Source organism: Cynocephalus volans, chromosome 6 (genome assembly GCF_027409185.1).
Source record: "Cynocephalus volans isolate mCynVol1 chromosome 6, mCynVol1.pri, whole genome shotgun sequence".
In the NCBI taxonomy this organism is placed as follows: domain Eukaryota; kingdom Metazoa; phylum Chordata; class Mammalia; order Dermoptera; family Cynocephalidae; genus Cynocephalus; species Cynocephalus volans.
Window position 1 is genome coordinate 38,924,915 of NC_084465.1, and position 19,252 is coordinate 38,944,166.

A 19,252-nucleotide genomic window follows, 5' to 3' on the forward strand; every position below is an offset into this window, starting at 1 on the left:
TTTGCAGTATTCTTTCTGGTTCATCAATGTCAATGGTCTACAAATATATTATAGCTATTCTATCAGACAGTAAGAATAAATTACACTGGATGCTTTCCACTCCAGAGAGATTGGAAATTAGAATTTAGACAGATGAATTTTAATCAAATTGGGCATATTATAACAGGTGCCCCATTAGTTACCTACATTAAGATAATATTCTCTGTTCTCTATATTTTTTTTATTGGTTATGAATATTCATTAGATACAGAGCTGATTGTCACTCCTCGTGCCCGAGATGTGAAGGTCAGATTCATACTGGCAGCATGCCCATTACCACAAACTGTGATCATACCCCATGTCCCCCACACAATTATCCCCAATCTCCCTCCCCCCACCTTCTTCCCTCCCCCTTTCCTCTCCAACTCCGCTTTGTATCCCAAGGTATGTTATCTCCCTCTCTAAGTCCAACACACTCTTGTGGTCTTCCCTTTCTTCTTTCTCTCTTAGCTCCCACATATGAGTGAGCACAAGCTGTATTTATCCCTCTGTGCTTTGCTTATTTCACTCAACATAAGTTTCTCCAGACTCATCCATGTTGCTGCAAATGGGAGAATTTCATTCTTTTTATGGCAGAGTAGTGTTCCATATATACCACAGTTTCCTTATCCACTCATCCATCGATGGACATTTAGGTTGGTTCCATATCTTGGCTATTGTGAACAGAGCTGTGATGAACATGGGAGTGCTGGTGTCCCTTCGACATGATGATTTCCATTCCTCTGGATGTATACCCAGAAGAAGGATTGCTGGATCGTATGGAAGATCTATCTGTAGTTGTTTGAGAAACCTCCACACTCTTTTCCATAGTGGTTGTACTAATTTACAGTCCCACCAACAGTGCAGGAGCATTCTCTTCTCTCCACACCCTCCCCAGCATTTGCTATTTTCTGTCTTTTGATTACAGTCAGTCTAACTGGGGTGAGGTGGTATCTCAATGTGGTTTTAATTTGCATTTCCATGATGACTACTGATGTTGAGCATTTTTTCATGTACCTGTTGGCCATTTGTATGTCCTCCTTTGAAAAATGTCTGTCTGTTCTATATCTTTAAGAGTAACATAGACCTCTCTTTTTAATATAGAGCTTGTTTCATGGTTTAGTTATGTCATATATCAGATCATATCTCCAGCCACCTTAAGTTGCATAGAAAATTATTAATATTACACAAATTAACTGTAAGAAATATAGAAGGATTTATATTTACAGCAAACACTTGAACAACATAAGTTTGAACTGCATGGGTCCATTTATACTAGGATTTTAAAAAATAAATATATTGGAAAATTTTTGGTTCGGTATATTGTGAATGAATGACATGCCTAACCAAACAGTTAAATAGCCTACCTAACAGCGGGTTATTAGTAGTTAAATAGTTAACTTATACTTAAGTAATGTGCCCGTGCCAACCCCCACGTGGCTTGAAACACCAGTGTGGCACTGCCGCATAGTTGGAGAAAGGACTCCATGTACTTAAGTAATAGTTAAGTAGTTGAGTTTTGGGGGAGACAAAAGTTATATGTGGATTTTCAGCTAGGGGGATGTCGGCACCCCTAACCCCTGCATTGTTCAAGGGTCAACTGTAATACTGAAAATATTTTAGTTCTAATTATAGAAAATTTTTTCAGAAAATGTTGTGGTATTATTTTTAAAAAGTTATGAAATAGAAAACATGGTATATCCCATATAAGGAACTTTGTTATTGGAATGATATTTAGGGCGCTGTCTTATAAAAAATTTCCAGAAGTGAGACAGTTGAAATGACTAGTAAAACATCCATGTAAACAAAAGTTTCTAAGGAATTTTAGGAGAAACAGCTGTGGGGTAGATTATTCAGTGTAGGTAATTATTGTAGTTAATTATTGTATAGGTAAGTTTTATTTTTTAAAAATAATAGCATCCAAGAAGAGTATTATTAGGACTTACTTATATTCTTTTTTCTTTTTTTGCAATTTCCAAAGACATTTCAATAGTACCTACCTTGATCTAGGTCACAATATTCTTAAAAAGTCAACTTCAAAATTGCATTATTGATTTTTTTTTTATCACGTCAAAAGATAATATTTACTGCAAGTTTTCACAAGGTGAATTAAATTTATAATTTAGTTTAAAAAAATGTATGGGAAACAATTTCATAAAACTGAAAAATTTCATTAAATGATGCTGTCCCTTAATAGAGATATTGTACAGAAATGACTCGATGGAAATATTTGGGTAATATGCTGTTTTGCTTAATTGCTTTTTTTCTTTTTAACTTAAGATTAAATGTTTCATTTTCAATTCTTACTGAAAATCTTTAAAAAATGTATTCGTAGTCTTCACTGTCATAGTAAATACAAAAAATGCATTAATCTTTCTTTGGCCAATGAGAATTTCCAGTGTCTGAGATTGATCTTTCTGAATGTCAATAATCACAGTATGGCCAGAGATTGAAATGAATGTGTATGACTTCAGCACATAACCAGGGAATTGATTATTTGAATAAATCCTTGATATAAACTTCCTTTCTCATGATGTGCTTCTTTTTCCTTACTCTTAAAATAGAGTTTTAGCAATGGTTTGGGATTGGAAATATTTAATCAGGGGCTGTAGTTAGTTAGATGCTATTGAAATAGGATTTTACTGTATTCTTGATGGTATTTCAGCGAGCACAAGAGGTGGACTGCTGCAGCCTAATCCATCAGCTGGCAGTAATTCACTCAGGAGGGTGTAGCTCACAGCTGGGGAATGGCTAGGAGGAAGTAACCTGAGGCAGAGAGGAACCTTGAGTGAGGGTAGTCTGTCTAGCAGCCCAACACCGTCACGACCTCTGGCTTGACTTTGGAAGTAGGAGTTCAAATATGGTGGGCTGCTTTAACCAAGGGATCTAACCAGGTGGACAGTGCTGGTTGGGTTTTGGAAGACTTTCGTATGGTGTTGCTTGTGACTGGAGGATTCGGTCGGGCGAAAGAACTCTAGAAGGAGACATTAAGGCCTGCAGGTACTAGCTGGATTTGGAGTCGGATCTTGTCTGGGAAACTAACACCAATACTGCCAAACACTAATACTAACACTAATACTAATACTAACTAATACTAACACTGGGAAACTAACACCAATACTGCCCTGGCTAAATGTTTTTAAACTATTTAATTTCTCAGTCCCCCTTTAGGTCTGGGATCCTAAATAGGATCCCTGAACAAGATATTAACTACATAGTAGACAGTCAACGCACAGATTTCCTGTCCACATGGTCAAAGGAGATGGTAGTAGAAGAATCTATCTCTTGCTCCAATACAGAAATAGTGGAAAATATGTCCACTCTTAAAAGCAAGTAAACCAAGCTTGTAAGAAGGAAAATAAAAATCCCCAGTACAGGAAATAAAGAGGGAACGTAAAGCCAGATCTGCAAGAAGAAGGTGAAGCCAGAGAGACTCACAGGGGTTGCCCAACCAGACTGAGATTTGAGGGCTGGGGCTAGAGTCCAGATCAGAGACAGGATGAGAGGCCCAGACCTGTTTGAGGCACATACTGGGACAGAGTCCACTACATAAACGGGAGCCTTATATAAAATGAGACTACAGAAATTCTACCCTCTGGGGCAGGCCTGGGGTAGATTGGTTAAGGAAATCTGCAAGGAATTGGAAACCTAAGTAGGCATTGAGCAGGTGTGAGTCCTAAATTTACACCACTCCTGGGGTGCAGGAATCCCACATTGAGAAATTAACACCAATACTGCCCTGAAACTCATGAACCTCCCAGGCCTCCTGAAGAAACAAGAGTGGAACAGCTCTGAAAGGATTGTCCCTCAATACAGAGCACAATGGAATTAAAAAAAAAAAAAAAAAGAAAGAAAACAAAACTCCGTGAGGGAGAGAGAGCAGCTGTAGCAATGAGGAGAATTTGTACCCCAAGAATTGGAGATTATAGAATAATCGGAAACATAATAGGCACATTTAAAAAGCTTAAAGAGATAAAAAGAAAGAATAAGAACCATAATAAAAAACAGAGTAGTATGGGAGAAGAGAAGGTATAGTTATAAAGTACATATAGTAAGTGAAATGAAAACTCAACATGTTAAATAGCAGATTAAGCCCAGCCAAAGATAGGATTAGTGAACTGGGAGGTATTCTGAAAAAAATCAAAATATAGCACATAAAGATAAAGAGACATAAAAAAGTGACAAAGAGAGAGGGAAGATGGAATAAGAAGGTCCAGCGTAGGAGTTCCAGAGTGTAAAATTGAGATAATGAGTGAGTATAGGTTACAAACTTTCTAGACCTGAAGCAAGACAGTAGCCTTAGTTTGACAGAATATACTAAGATCTGAGTGACATAAATGGAAACAAATCCAGATTTAGTTAGGCTCCTCAAAAACAAGCAGAAACGCTTAAAAGCTTAGAGAGAGAAAATAAAAGATAACCTAAAGGAAATGACAATTAGGCTGAGAGCAATTTTTTCTTTTCACTGAAAAAGTAGATGTCAGAAAACAACGGAATGTATTGTCAAATGCTGAAGTAAAATAACCATCAATTTAGAATTCTGGGGCAGGTTGGTATCTCTCAATGGACAGCAGTTGTGGTTGATTGCATTATTACCCCCAAATTCTCCACCCCTTTTGTGGGAGAGCTGCAAAGTCATGTGCAAGAACTCCCACGGAAGGGATGGCGTGTATTTCTCCACCTCTTGATACTGGATTCAGCCGTGGGACTTGCTGTAGCCAATAGAATGAGGTGGAAGAAATGACAATGTGCCAGTTTCAAATCCAGGCCTCCATTGTGAGTTTTCATTTTCTCTCTTGTGCTGATGGGAAGAGCATGCCTGGGCCACCCCACTGGTCCCAGGGGAGGAGGAGAGACATGAAGAGCTGAGCCACCCAGACTGACCTGGGAGGAGATCAGCTGACCCACAGACCTGTGAGAATAAGCCATTGCTTTCCAAGTCTCTGAGTTTGGGGTGGATCATTGTAGTAGTTTCCCACTAAGACAGTAAAAAATCACCACAGATACAGTGGCTTAAAACAAACAAACACATTCTCTTACAGTTTTGGAGGTCAGAAGTCCTAAATCAGTTGCACAGGGATAAATCCAAGGTATTGGCAAGGCTGTTTTTTTTCTGGAGCCTCTAGGGCAGCATTTGTCTCCTTGACTTATCTAGTGTCTGGGGATTGCCTGCACCCTTTACTCTCCTCATCCCTCCTCTTGTCACTCTGATCTTTTGCTTCTGTTGTCACATCTCCTACTCTGTAGTCAGCTCTCTCTACCTTCCTCTTATGAGGATACAAGTGGTTACATTTAGGGCCTCTGGATAATCTAGGATAGTCTCTCCATCTCAAGTTCCTTAATTTAATCATATCTGCAACATTCCTTTGACCAAAGAAATGAATATTCATAGGTTCTGGGGATTAGGATGTGGACAGCTTGGGGAGGGGCATTATTCAGCTGACCACAATTGTTATGTGGGGTTTTATTTATTTATTTGACATAAATACATTTTTTGGAGAATCAAAGTCCAAGAGACTTACTAGTTACAGATCAATATTGAAAGAGCTACTAAAGGATATAGTTAATAGATGACATTAATGTAGTGATTGAGCTTAAGGATTTTTTAGCTGGATGGCTTTGGTTTAAATATAAGCTCTGCTACTTTCCATCTATGTGACCTTGATAAAGTAACTCACCTCTTTGTGACCCAGTTTGCTCTTCTGTAAGTTGGGTGTAATCATAACAGTACTTATCTCATGGGCTTCTTATGAAGATTAAATGAAGTATATTAGTAAACTGCTTAGAACATTTATAAGGCATATAGTAAATACTGTATTTTAAATAATAGAATATATTTTACTTCATATTTTATATTTCTTTATATATTAATGAGGAATCTTCAAAAGGATTATTGTAAGATTCATATTATCTTTCAATTCTATTTTTCCACAAACTTTTTGAAGTAACTTGTATTTAAATATTTAATTATATATATATTTAAATTTAATTTTAAATATATTTTAAATATATTTTATGTTTTTTATTTTAATATAGTTCAAATAATAAAATAAAAAGGAAAAAATCAAGAACCAAGGACGGGATACATGAGTCATTTCACTCCCAACCTGTTAGCAAAATTTAAAAAGTCCGACAACAAGTGCTAGAGATATTGTTGGGAAATGGTACCTCTCATACAGTGGGAATAGTTGCGTAAATTGATACCATTTTCTAACGCAACTTGGCAGCATCTACTCCTGAGTTGAAGATAAGCCTATCCAACCAGGCAGCAATTTTGGTATATACTCAAGCAGTTCCTGGCAAATCTGTATATGGACATGCACCAGGTTGGTCACAGAATATAACTATAATAGTGTTTCTAATAGTGTCCCTGTCTTAAGTGGAATTCCTCAGGTGCATAGTCTGAGACTGTGATTGTGGTGTACACCCTTTATTGAGGACACACTCTTCAGGAGAATCCTGTAAGTATCCTGCTGAGGGAAGCGTATCAGGATGGAGAAATACCAAGTGAGGATGTGGTCTAGTTTTGAACAGATCCATGGGGGGCTTTGGGATATGAATCACCTTGGGGGTTCTTCCCTCGAGCAAGGGGGTCTGTTTGTATCCTATACCAGTCATTCATTCATAGGCGGTTGTAGGTTGCCTAGGGTGCACATGTGGGTTGGGGAGATGTCACCTCCGGAACAAAGCGGTCTTGTCAGCCCAGGGGGACGGACGTCTGAATGAAGGAGCAGTTGTGAGCTGCCAGCAGCCAACACTCAAAGCAGCTACTAGTGGGTGCACTACCTGGGTAAGAGATCTGGGTGGGGCCCTGCAATTCCTCTAGAAGATATATCACAACAAAACCTAGTGTTCATTGTATTAGTCTGTTTCTGTTGCTCATAACAAAATACTTGAAACTGGGTAATTTATAAAAAACAAAATTTATTGCTTACTGTGTTTGCGGCTAGGAAGTCCACGGTCCAGGTAACACATCTGGTGAGGGTCTTTACAGCAATACAGGGGTCTCACATGGCAGAAAATGGCAGAGCAGAGAGAGAGAGATTAACCTCTCATGTGCTCTTCTTTTAAAGTCCCAAGAATCACAATCCTGACCACCATTTTTAATCCATTCACTAAGGCATCGCCCTGCAATTTAATTACCTCTTCAAGGCCCCACTTTTCAATTACCATAATTACCAGAGATTTTCCACTCTCTTAACTCTGTCACAGAGGGGGCCAAGTTTTGGGGGAGCAGTCAATCCAAAACATTCTGCCCCTTGCCCCCCAAAAGTCATGTTCTTTTCATACACAAATACATTCATTCCATCCACAAAGTCTTAACTTGTTTCAATTCAAAGGTCTGAAGTCCAAAATCCCATCTGGGAAATCAAAACAAGTTATCTACTTCCAAGATTCAATGGTGTGACAAGCATGGAATACATATTGAGAGGGAGAAATAGGCCAAAAGAAAGGGGTAATAGGTCCCAAACAAGTCTGAAACCCAGCAGGGCAGGCATCATATCTCAAAGCTGGTGAATCATGTACCTTGACTCCATGTTGGATGTGCTCTGAATGCTGATGTGGGAGTTGGGTCCCTGAGTCCTTGGGCAGCTCCACTCCTGTGGCTTTCTTGGTCTCAGGCCATACTTTAGCTCTCCTAGGCTGGTGTTCCACTCTGTTACTTCCACAGTTCTGGGGTCTCCACGGTGGTCCTGCTCTCATGGCTCCATGAGGTGTGCCAGTGATGGTGTCTTCCTGCTGCAACCCTGACCCCATGTTTCTGCTTGGTATTGCTCTAGTGAGGTGTATTAGTCTGTTTTTGTTGTTTATAACAAAATACCTGAAACTTGGTGATTTATAAAGAAAACAAAATTTATTGCTTACAGTTTCTGAGGCTGGGAAGTCCAAAGTCCATCTGGTGGTGGCAACAGTGACCCAGAGGTCTCACATTGCAAGATGGTAGAAGCGGGGGGTGGGGAGAGAGAGAGAGAGAGAGAGAGAGAGAGAGAGAGAGAGAGAGAGAGAGAGAGAGAGAGAGAGAGAGAAAAGAGAGGGAAAGGAGAGAGGGAGGGAGAGAGAGAGACTCTCTTCTTTTAAAGCCCTCAGAACCATACCCCTGACCACCATTTTCAATCCATTCACTATTGCATGATCCTACAATCCAATCACCCCTTCAGGGCTCCACCTTTTGATTACCATAATAGGATCTCCCACCCTCTTAACAGTCACAGTGGGGGCTAAGTTTCTGATACATAAAACTTGGGAGATAATTCAAGCTTCAGTGAGTTTTAAGGGGACATAATTCAATCCACTACATGAGGGTTCTATGTGGTTAATCCTTTCCTGCAACACATCTCTTTCTGGGTCCCCAGTCTTTTCTGTACATCTGTTGAAATCAGGACGGAGGCTCCCAAGCCTCCACAGTCCTGGCATTCTCCGAGCCTGCAGTTCTAACACCACATGAATGCCACCAAGGCTTCCAGCTTGTGTTTTCCAAAGCTGCATGTCCAGCCACACCTGGGGCCAATTTAGCCATGGCTGGAGCAGCCAAAGCAGTTGAGGTGCTGGTGTGGGGAGCAGTTTTCTGAGGTGATCCTGGGCAATGAGCCTGTGAAGGGCACCTTGGGCCTGTTCCCCAAGACCGTTCTGTCTCCCTAGGTCTCTGGGCCTGTAATGGAAGATGCAGCCTCCAAGATCATCTCTGAAATGCCTTCAATGTCTTTTTCCCTTTCTTTTGATAATCCCTTTCTTCTGTTCTCATCTCCTTAGCAAAAGGCCCCTGGGCTATTTCCTTGCTTTTCTGGCCAGCTGAAAGTTTAATGTTTTTTTGCCCTCTGCTTTCTTTTGAATTATAAATTCTGGCTTTACCTCATGCCTTTGCTGCCATAACTCAGCATAGGCTGCTGCAAGTAGCCATACAGCTTCCTTAATGCTTTGCTGCTTAGAAATTTCTTCCACTAAATACCCTCGGTCAGCACCTTCCATATTCCAAAAAGCTTTGGGGCATGAAGAGAATGAAGCCAAGTTCCTTGCCAGTTCATAGCAATGGTGATCTTTGCTTCAGTTTCCAATAAGTCCCCTGTCATTTACATCTGAGATCTTCTCAGAATGGCCTTAATTGTCCACATTTCTATCAGCATTCCGCTCACCACCATGTAACCAGTCTCTAAGACATTCCAAACTTTCCCTTGTCTTTTTGTTGTCTTCTGAGTCCTCCAAACTCCTCCAACCTTTGCCTAATATCCAATTCAAAAGTTGCTTCTACATTTTCAAGTATTTGTTATAAGCAACACCCCAATTCTCTGGTACCAATTTTCTGTATTAGTCTGTTTCTTTTGCTTACAACAAAATACTTGAAACTGGCTAATTTTATAAAGAAAATGGAATTTATTGCTTACTGGTTTTGAGGCTGGGAAGTCCATGATCTAGGTAACACATTTGGTGAAGGACTCTACAACAATGCAGGGGTCTCACATAGCAGAAAATGGTGGAGCAGAGAGAGAGAGAGTAACCTCTTATGTGCTCTTCTTTTAAAGCCCCCAGAACCATGCCCCTGACCACCATTAATAATCCATTCACTACAGCATGGTCCTACAATCTAATCACCTCTTCAAGGCCCACTTTTCAATTACCATAATAGGATTTCCCCCCCTTTTAACAGTCACAGTGGGGGTCAAGTTTTGGGGGACACTCAATCCAAGGCATTCATCAACAGGAGATGGGTTAAAAATGAAGGCATAGGCATCCATTGGAATTCTGTATAGAAGTTAAAATGAAGGAACCAGACCTACATGTATTATGTGGATAAATCTTGAAAGCATCATACTGAGTGAAAAAAGCAAGTTGGAGAATGGTATGTGTAAGTGTTATTACTCATGCATATTAATAATACAACAAAAGAACATTTATGTGCTGTGTATGGTTGTATAATATTTGGTAAGGGTATTAAAATGTGGATTCACACTGGCTTTATTAGGATAGCAGTTACCATTTAGAATGGAGGAATAGGACTGGGATCAGGAAGAATACAAATAGGGCTTCAGGTATATTTGTAATGTTTTATTCAGTATGGCACAATATAAACCTTTTGTTAGTAACATTTTGTTATTTAAAAAATATCATCCTCTAAAATTTTCTGTTTATTTGAAATATTTTATATAAAAGAAAGAAAGAAAGTTCAAGAAAGGGGACCAATCTCAGGCCATTACGGTAGGGGACTGGGAGGGTAAAACTGAGGTCCTCATATGTACATAATTCTGGCCACATACATGGGCTTCCAATCATATTTTGGCTCTGAGAACATTGAATCAGGAACTAGGAAGGTCCAGACTTAAATAGTCAACCAGTGCATCTAGCTAGCTTCAAGTAGTTGAATGGGAGAACAAAGGGAAAATGAAGACGAGAAAGGCGCTTAATAGTAAAATCTTGAACAGAGAAGTTCAGTAAATATTTATTGAGCCTTAGCATGCATCAAGCAATGTGCTAGGTCAAAGAGTCATAGAATGGCACTGTCCCTATCTTTAAAGAGCTGAGTAGGAAGTGGAAATCTTATGACAGAGGAGAGCCTAAAGAACTTGGGGACATCTTTCCGCAGAAGCCAACAAATATATTTGTGGCAAGAATCTCTTGTTTCTCATTCAAAAATCTCCAAACGATCTTTGCAGATCTTGAGTCCTCCAAGATGTTTTGTGAAAAAGGGGTCTTATAGTCAAACATGTTGGGAAATGCTGTAGGTCATGTTCCATTCTTGGAGATTCATAAGCAATTAACATAGGAAAATTACCGAGATAATTTATACAAAAGAAACCTATAAGGAAACTTTGCCTCTCCCCAGATTATTTGATATAAAAATGAATTTGGGGAGGAAGGAGGAGTATTGCCTATAACAGTACTTCAGTGTTTAGTGGAGTTCATTTTATCCCTCTGTATAGCATTTACATTATTATTTTCCTTACTCCTTTGAAATATTTTTAACAGTTTTTTGTTTTTCGATTAAACCTTCATTTTCATGTTTTTATGTACATGTTTAAATTCTAATATTGTGCTTAAAATGTTAACCTGAGGTTTAGTGCAGTTATTTTGTTTGACTTTGTAGGGAGAATTAATACTATGAAGTTTTATGCAAGTTATTTTAGTTCGTCAAAGTTACAGTGAGGCAGAGCATTTTCCATGGGCCTATAGACCATTGTACTTTTTGCAGTCTGACTTTATGGTACTACCCCGCCTTTTAATGTCTAGCATAATGCTCGGTCTTCAGGCTTTTGAACAAACATGTCAGTAACCTTAAATCAAACTACCATGCTAAAATATATCACCGTGTCACAGCCATTTGCAGCTATCCGTTTAATTGCATCCTATAAAATGAACCAGGAGGTATAAGTTTACAAACATAACATCTGAGGTGGTGGTAAGATTAGAGCTAAATAACACATGTAGTTTAAATTCTCAATATAAAGTCATGGAGGGCTGTAATTTTAATATATTGCTGGCAATGGGCATCTGAGCCTTAATGTGCACTCCTAATAAATATTTTCAGCTTTAGAGGACATACTATAGCTTCAGTTTTATATATAATGCTCATTCTCATACATACATATTTTTGCATCTTTTGTTGAACCATTACAGTATTTAATTGTCTCAATTTAAGGAAGTAATAAAAATATTTCACTCCTTGGGATACTTCTTGGAGTGAAATGATATCTCCATGACTATTTATTTACTATGTGGTTGAGGCCGCTTTTGTTTGATTACTCTATGCCTCCACCCCTTTTCCAGAATTCCAATGGAGTTAATAAAAAATGGGATGCTTAATTAAACGTGAAGCCAGTTCCATCTAATGAAATGTTTTGTTCTTATTTTTCAGTTGCATGATTATCTGTTTTCATAGATCTTTCAAGTTAGTGAAAATTGCTCTCGTATATGTGTGACCTTGTTTTCTGCTGCTTATGAGCTGGGTGACCTTGGACAAGTTATTTAACCTTTTAGTGTCTCTGTTTCCTTGTCTGTAAAACAAGGATCCTAATAGAGCTGTTGTGCTCTTAAGTTAATTTGATATATGTAAATTTATATGTAACGTATGTAGAATACATGAAAGTACATGGCACATAGAAACATACCATAGGTATTAGCCATTGTCATTATGATTATTCTGTTGTACTCTGGAAAGACTGTAAATTCTTAGCAGTACACTATTTCTTCCATCAAAATCTACGATTGCAGTTAAGCATGATCAGATCTGTTAGTCCAGCTCATAAAAACAAGCAGTCCAGGTTAGATCTTATTCATAGTTGCATATGGTTCTTTTTAATAGGAGAGTTTATATAAAGAAATTGGGTAAGTATTTAAGTCTGGAAGAGGGGACAGGCTATTGTTAAGTGGGGAGTACAGGTGCTGAAAAATGCTTCTATCCTTTGTCTCCTTTACAGTCCGTCTGCGTGCTACTTTTCAGTTAGTATCAAGAACACAAGAGCCCACCAGCTTACCACTCAAACTTGCCTCACCTGTCTCCTTTTAGGTTTTAGCCCTGTTTCCATTTCTCCACAACAGACATTCCCTGATTCTCCTTTACCCTCCACTGGCAGGTAGACCAGGAGGCAGAATGTACAAGCATTGGGAAATAAGTGAAGGTGGGGACATAGGAAAGGACTTTATAAGTGGGATGTCAGATTGAGAGTAGAGCTGGGAGGAAAGAGGTTACTTTCTTTCCATCCTTCTATTTAAATCTCTGAACTTATCAAAATGTTTCTGCATGTGTTTTATAGTGATCATAAGTATACATGATTTGGGGTTTTTTTTGTATTTTCAAGACCATCCTCTTAAAAAAAAAAGGCAGAGAAATTATACAGAAACTTCGCTCGCTAAACTTTTAAAGGTATCAGTAAAGTGTGATTATTATTCAAAAAAGTAGAGAAGGAGTAGAAGTAACAAGGGCTATTTTAAAAAAGTTTAGAAAAGCTTCCTGGATTAGAAAATAAGTTATAATGTCTCATTAAAAAAACCATAAAAACATTTCTTACGTGTATTAGAAGACATGTTTTTTAAATTGGGAAAGATTAGATAAACTACAAGCAGATTCTCACAATTGTTTGTATTTAGATTTAGATATACTATACATCAAATTGTGTCTCTCTGGCACAAAAACATACTAAAATATGCTGATATGTTAACTTTAGGCCACTGTCCAAGGCACCATAAGAGTGTAGAGAAGAGCTTGGGACAAGCGTTGAAAGGGGTGAAAAGATAGACTGTTCTAATCCTTATACTTTCTTTTGAACTTCCATTCTAAACATACCTGCAATAAGAGTAGGGCAGGAAGTAAATGTATTAAAAGGTAGAAAATCAGTCTGGGGTTTGGAGGACCTGGCCCTAAACCATTAAATAAAGCATATTAAGATATTTAGGCTCTTTAGCATTTTAATCAATGAACTAAATAATTATGGTGATACAATTTACCAGGTTTGAGGACAGATGATGGGAACACACACACTATTAGAGACATATTGTACAGATAAGGGAGAAAGTATACATCGACAGGAATATGTCATGGAGAAATACACATGATAACAATTTAAAAAGTGTTATGCTGTCAGCACAAGCAATACTGACCTAGATTCTCAATTTATTCTTCATAACCAAGCAGCTGACACGAACACAAAGTTCCATTCAAGGTCATTGGAAACTTTAAGCTTGGATTGGAAGACATTGAAAAATGCAGTAATTGTCCCCCTGAATGCCAGAAATTTAGTAATATTCAACACTGATAAGTATTTTTTTAAATAGAAATTCAACTTACTATATCCTACCATTGGGCTATTCCAAAATCCACTTTTTATAAATGGAACAGTGCCTTTACAAAAAAGACATGGTATAAAGAAGCCATCCGTATGAGTTTGCTCTTTAAAACCCTTGAGAAGCTAATTTCCATGCCCAAGATAATATTTCAAAGAGATTTCTTTTCATTGTGTTTTCTTAGGAGGACAAGATTTCAAAGAGGAAAATTAGCACGGCAAGGTAACTGTGACGCTACCATCTGGAGTTTTCAATTAGCATTTCTGACTAAACTCTTTGGCATAATTATTCACAAATATTTCCAGAGTTGAGAAATAATCTTGTGGCACTTTCTGTTCTTATTTTAAGGACACCGAGGCATGTAACATAATACAAAGAGGTTTGCAAAGTCCAGCTGAAGGGAGTTGGAGCGTTCTGTTTTTACTATCATGCTTAGTTATATGTAAAACAGCGTATTTAGAAAGGTAAGGGAAATGATTGGCCTAAAACTCTTGTAATTTAGTAACTCAAGGATTAACATATACAGTTGTGTAAAAATAGACACATTAAACCAAGAGATAATTTAAAACATGTTATTATTGCATATTAATTGTCAAAAATTAAACCTGTTGACAGGAACAAAACAAAAACTTTAGAAGCACAGATTGTGGAATTTGAAAAGGCCTTAGAGACCATCAGTTCCAATTGCTTCATTTTACAGGAGAGAAATGTGAGTTCCAGGGTAATGAAGTGGCTTTTCTGGGGTCACATGGAAAGTCAACAGCAGAACTGTAACATGCTCAGGTCTCCTAACCTCCAGGCTATGCTCATTCACTGAGAGTGCTCCAAAAAGTGTTTACAGCGTTTAGTCACAGTTTATCTTTTGGTTAATTCCACATTTAATCTATTTTTATGGGTGCAAAAATAGCCCAGATTCATATGATTTGTTCCAGGTCAAACAGATATTAAGAAAAGTGGCGAAGCTTTTACTGCTCATACTTCTTATGTGTGGTTATTTGTTATTTGTGCATATGTGTGTGGGGGTGTGTGTGTGAGAGAGAGAAAGAATATGTACACAGTCCCTTTATCCAGTGTTCCCAAATCCAAACAGCTATGAAAACTAAGTTTTTTTTCATAAATTTATGACAAACTCTGTTGGTGCAAAGTCTGGTGTGAACTGATGTGCAGATATTTATAGATTACATATATGCCCATAAGTGTGACACCGTCATGCATTTCATTTTAGAAATAGTAATGTGTTTGGTTATTGGGTGCTGCTCCAGACTCTGTGCAGATGATACATAACAGATGACATGTAACATTGGCTCTATATAGTTGATTACATTTTCAAACCTTGAATAATTCTGTATTCCATTCCCAATGGTTTTGGATAAGTAATTATGGACCTTCAACTTGTCCATAATGTAATTTCATTATATTAGTTTGGACAGTTTTGGCTTATAACCATGCAACTCAGAAAACCCTTTACATATACAATTCCCTTTGGTTCAAAATATATGAGCCAGAGGGAGTTAAATGAGATAAACAAAGTGCTGTATGTGCAGTAGTAAATACATGAAAATAAGGAGCTTAGATTCATCACTATTATTTATGGTCAAGAAGACCAGGGTAAATTTGGTGTTCAGTTGTGGCAACCACCTCATCTCAAAGTTCTGATAAAATCATATTTCTCTTTTTACTTTTCCTTCCCTTTTTTGTAACTTTTATTTAGTAGGCTTCTTTTGTATGTTTTTTCAGTCTAAGCCGTATCAAGTGTTAGCACATATGTGGGGAATAAATTAAAGATTTTCCATCCCAAGTCTCATAGTAACTCTGTGTTCTATTATTTAATTAATGGTAAAATTGAGGACTAACCAGGCAACAAATGTTTATGATTTACAGCTTAGAATGTATATGCTGCATAGACTAGAGTTTACATGGATTTGACCTGATCTGACATGATATAATCTTCCTTTTTATTATAATCCTTATATCTAACCAAAGTCTAGTTAAGTGCAATGTCCTGATAATTTGTGCTGTCTTGGCAATAGCAACTGCATAGCCCCATGGCACTGGATTTAGTCCCAACTGGAGTTCCAGCTTGAAGGGGCAGTCATTAAGGCAAACTTTCAACAGGGCCAACCCTTTCTTGGTTTGCAGGAAACTTCACCCATTGAAAATACCTGTCACATACTGTCCGGTTACACACACATGAACACACACACTGCTCCCCCCAACCCCCACCAGATGAGTGAGAGTTAAACATCTTGGATTTTTCCTTGTCCCTTAGTCAAGATCCTAAAAGTAAATTTTATAGATAAAGGTCATATTTTGATATGCATCAATCCCACTGTAATTTTGGATGTATTCCTAGTTACGTAAATTCAATTTCTAGACAATCGAGTTAAATGCAAGACATTTGCTTATTGTAATGTATGCAGATGTCAATGGAGAAGGGTTTTCCCTCCTCCTGTCAAAAGTCTATATATCATAGCAGCTTCTTGGATTGTATTATTTGAGGGACATACATGACATAATCCAACACTCTGTCTTTAACCCTGGGTCAAACAGGAAGAAAACAGTAGGATCTAATGGAAAGACACATGGCCAAGAATCAGGTCCCAACTGCTCTGTGACCTGGCCATGTGACCTCAGACCAGCCATCAGCCTCTCTTGGCCTATTTCCTATTCTACAAAATGAAAGGGCTGTATGAGACCATCTCTAAATTCTGTTCAGCTCTAAGATGTCATGATTCTATGAGAGGTGACTTTCAATAGGCTGTTTTGGATCTTCACTGAGGAGACTTCCAAGGTGGCAAATTTCTTCCGGGTAGGGACAGCTTTTCTTTACCTGAGGACAAATGTTTAAGCCTGGGACTCTGCAGTGTCTGGTGGAGAAGGCAGAGGTTGATGATGAGCCCAGTTTGAGAGAGCCTCTCTTTTCCCTGAGTGCTTGTGCTGTGTCCTGTGACTGCTGAATGACCCAAGGGGAGGGGCACATCGCAGCAGCTGAGTCTGTGACTCTGACTTGGCCAACTGACTGGCTGGCTGCCCTGGATTCTGAACCTTGGAAGAGAAGAGCTCATGAAAGCAGCAATGTTGAGCCCAAGGGTGCAGAGGAGAAGGCACAGCAAGCACCACCTCTATTGTGACAGAGCAAGCTCAGATCAAGGAGAGGCAGACAGGGAGGCAGTAAGTGTGGAACCTAGTAAAAGAACCTTAGGAAGGAAAAGGACAATCAGCTTTGTATAAACAATGGTTGGAAAAATGGGCTCCCAACGATTATAAAAGACAGTCAACCCCTTTGAGGAAAAACCCATTTCATAGATTACATAAGATATGATGAATATTCTTCAGGTAATGAATAGAGATGAACTGTTTGATATACTTATTTACTATAATAATAGAATTTAAGATTTGCTGAGTATTATTGCCATATACTCTGGAACGTGTTTTATATCCATTAGGTCTTTTAATCCTCATTATAACCATATGAAGTAGGAGCCATTACTCCCATTTTATAAATAAATAGACTGAGGTTTAGGGAACTCAGATAATGCTTGTTGTCACACAGCTAATAAACGGGTGGATCTGAGGTTTGAATCTAGCTAAAATACTTCTGCTGTATTGCTTTCCTTTTCCTTGTCTTCAGAGTATTTGAGGCAGGCTGTGGAGGCTAGTCTTCCTCTCCTCTTCTCTCTTTACATTTTAATTCATTCTTCCTTCTCTCTTTCTCTTTCTCCTTGTTCTTTAGCAGCACATCATAGAAAGGGTTGACTGTATTGTTGCAGGGTGGCTAATTCTCACACTTACTGGAGAAGATAATTACAGAAATTCTTCCTTCCTGGACATTGTTAATGAACATTTCCAGTTATTCCTCTGGATAATGTAAAACTGAGATGCAAAAGGATTGCTGAAGTCAGTTAATAGAAAGTTTGTCTTCCATAAAGTCTCCTTTCCTGCATCTTATTGAAGCTATTCACCATTATAATCCAAAGACTTTAAGAGCTACAGACCAAGGTTGGTTGTGATCACAATAATCACAATATTGTTAACTCATACCTTCCAGGAACAAAATTGAGATTTATGTTGCCATTTATGTAAAGAAGAGAATATGATGGGTTATTTTCTTCTCTTATCAAAAGAGAAGAATACAAAGCCATAAAGGCCTTGTTTCCTCCTCTGTGGCGATGCCCTACTCTGTTGGCTTTCAAGACAAGGTAGTTTTACCTGGAGTTCCTATCTTGCCTAGAGAGAAAATATCCTCCTGCAATAACCCCTAGAAGCTCCTTGCCTTCATAATTGTGTTTGGGTTAGTTACAGGCATTCCCTCTAATGATGAAGGATGGCTACACTCCCATCTGATATCAGGCTTTTAAATCAAGGGCAGCTGAACTGTCAGACCCCTGGGGTCATGCTAATACCAAGAAACCAAGGCAACATCCACAGCCGCAAGTCTTGTCTGAGATGATAGACTGTGGCTGCCACTCTTGTAGTCTTCATTGCCACTGGTAGAGGTTTGGCTCTTTCCCTCAAGGTGCTGAGAGAAAATCTACACCTTCCCCTGCTTTTTTTACTCCCTACTGTCAACCTCAGTTCCTTCAATTTATTTACAGAGCTACTTCTTTTGGTCACAGGCCTAATCTTAAGAGGTCAAGGGTGGGGTATTCTGGCTTTAGTCCTATCACAAATCAGAACTGTCATTCCCATTTGATTCTCTGACTCAGCACCAGGCCAGCTCATTGGGCCTGGGCTTTTTTCCACCTCTAGAGTAACATTATTTCAGGGATCTCTTGCCTTTTCCTGTGCCTGGACTTGTCAAAGCCATGTTTGTTGGTCTATCATGACCTATTGCAGTAATTTAGACTCTTAGGAAAAAGGATTGAGCATCTTAGGAAAGGGATTGAACACTTCTTCCCCGATGTCCTGCTCTCAGGCTCTGTCTCTCTCAGTACCCCTTCTTTCGCAAGAACAGAAGAACCTTCTAGATTCCAGAGCATGCATATCAGGAACTAGGGCCCATTCCTCACACAAATGTGTCTACACACTGTCTTCACCTGTGCTTCTAATCCAGGTTTGATGTGGCACTATGTCAATGTGGGGCCTCTTCTCCAGACCTGTGCCTCCCCCAGCCTGCTCCCAGGTAAGTGGCCTACTTGCTTTAGTGTTCTCTTGTTCTTCCACTCCTATCCATGTATTTGCACAGCAAATCCCTTTCTACCAAGATTTTAGGATAGAGAAGTTATGGCCTGGAGTGTGGGATTAGCTCACTCAGCCTCCAATCCCAACCTCTTACCGTCTTGACTCTGTCCTGTGCTATGGGTACTAAATCCCAGGTCTTCTTAGTCATCTTGTCAGGGCTGGCCACGGGGCACAGTTCTGGCCAGAAAGATGCAACAGAAGCTAGAAAGGATTTTCTCCCTTGAATAAACAACAACAACAACAACAACAACAACAACAAACAAACAAACAAAAACAAGGCCAC